The following is a 2478-nucleotide window of genomic DNA, read 5'->3' as shown; positions in this document are numbered from 1 at the left end:
TCATTTATTCATTTTAAATCCTTCGAAGTGTCATCGGACTTAATCTTTACACATAATTATAGCCTTTAGTATGTTCGGCTTGCCTGCCAACTTTGATCTACCGATCCCTATTTTATATTATAACTAAAGATACAAAAATGATAACGAATGCTGTGTATTTTGTTGCGAGCTTCATACATGTATCAGTGTAATGCAAAAAAAAATACGAATGGCGTGAGCTGAAAAGATGGATATTTACATGAAGTCGTTTAAGAAACAAATTATTTCTGTATAAACAGGCATTTTCTTCAACGCAATATTTTTAAATTAAAAAAAAATATAACGACTGGCCACATAGATCGTAAATTAACTTTAAACAACCTTTTGTAAATATGAAATATTTAAGTATTATTATATCGAGCGACAAAAATACCTGGTTAGACGATCAGATTTTTAAAACGTATTGAAGTTAACAAAAGGGTATATATATAGCGAATGATTCAATAAAAGACAACATTCAGCTAAACCAACGGATATCTCAATTTTAATGTTATTGCATACAATGGTATCTTTATAATACTATCTTTTACAACTCTACTTGATCAATTTGTTAAACTACTTTTACAAATCTTTCTATATATTTTTTTCAAATAATGTCAATTCGAAGACTTTCAAAATGCTACGGAGTATACATGCTTATTTCAGAAAACATCATGGATTATTAGAACAGAACAGAACAGAACATAGGTTTATTTTGATTTAAGCATGTACAGCTTATCATCAATAATACATACATATTACAATATTACACAAGCATGCAAATGGCAGGAATTGCATATTAATAAAAGGTGATACCCTTATATATATATATATATATATATATATATATATATATATATATATATATAAAGAAACGTCAATAGCTCACGTCAATACCAAGAAGTCTTATCACGATATAACATTGATCATACTGTTCCGAAGTTGTAATGCCTTGATGGTGTAATTTGCTAAACGGTACAATAACTTTTTATTTTTGCTGCTTAATAGTTCTATAAATTTAATCATACTAGGTCTTAGTGTATAATATGTAGGTATATATTGTTTTCTCACGTCTTTATAAGATTCACATATTAGATTGCAAATCAATTTAGCGTGTTATTAATCAGCCCCGTGATTTGGTCGAGTAAATTTTCATGCAATGAGTGTAATCAGTCAACATTTTGCAAACATTAGTTGTCTGTTTCATCTATTATATCACCGTATACACATATATATCATAGACTTATCGTTAAACTTAAATACACATACCGAGAAAAAGCAAAATACGGTTATATTTCAGTAATTCGGTCGAAAATGTGCTTCCGTGGTATAGTCGGAAAAAGTCTCTAACACATAGATCCTAAATTTTCCATTTTTCGCGCATTTGCGCGTAAATCGGGGGCTAAATGGGCATTATTTCACCCGTGGAATGAATTTTACACTAAAATAGGACACTTTTCATGCTAATATTCGCATGTTTTCGAGTTGTTTACTTGAAAACGAAAGTAGAGTGTCTGCGGACCGCTTTCTGAAATGCGGCAATATGAGGATACCTGACTTCAGACTTCAGTTGACTTTCTATTCAACACCCCTTTTTCTTTACGTTTTCTTGAAGCAAATGTATAGATATCTTGTGGAAAATAGGTCTACGACGGAGTGAAAATCTAGAAAATGTAACAAAATTGTTCTGAAGTAGCTGAATTTTTTATGAAACAAAGAACAATTTCTTTTATTGGTATATCGATTTCTCACCATCGGCCTGTCTGTTTATCGTTTTGATCGGTCGCAGCAGGAAGAGGGAGAGTACAGTCGTTCATAGGTTGACAGTTAACGCACTTTGTATGAAGATATTTAATTCTAACACTAGTATTTAAATCGTAGAAGTTTATGAATACGATTTTCTTGTGTATTTACAAAAAAAAAAAAAAAATGCGCAACATATATGAATTTTTATCTTGTTTCAGTAAAATAATTATGGTAGTGGTAAAACTCTTTTCAACTTCGTAAATACTCCCAGGTTTAAAATCACACATAAAATTTATTAGATTGTTACTATATGATATTGTACAATTTATATGACCTGTCAAAACATGTTCCCGGCTTTCATTATACCCGTACGATTTATTTCCCTTGACATGAATTTGCTGTACATGACTTGTTCAAAGGTTAAATGTGATAAATGAAAATAACTGTTGTACTGTTCATATTTTAAAATGGGGTGTCGAAAAGGCAGATCTATACAGAGATGTTATAGATATACAACTTTATTTCCTCCAAATCAATGAAGAGTCACATATGATAATACAAATACACAAATATCAGTATAAATACAGAGGGACTGTTATTGCATTTATAAAGGAAAAGCAGATCAATTTATAAAGACAGAGTACAGAGCCTCTGTGTTATTTACAAAATTATTTAACGTGGTTATCATATCATACATCAAGATATATATGTTTC

This window comes from Mercenaria mercenaria, chromosome 11, assembly GCF_021730395.1.
Source record: "Mercenaria mercenaria strain notata chromosome 11, MADL_Memer_1, whole genome shotgun sequence".
Lineage (NCBI taxonomy): Eukaryota > Metazoa > Mollusca > Bivalvia > Venerida > Veneridae > Mercenaria > Mercenaria mercenaria.
The sequence above is the reverse complement of the archived record's forward strand: the minus strand, read 5'-3'. Positions refer to the sequence as shown.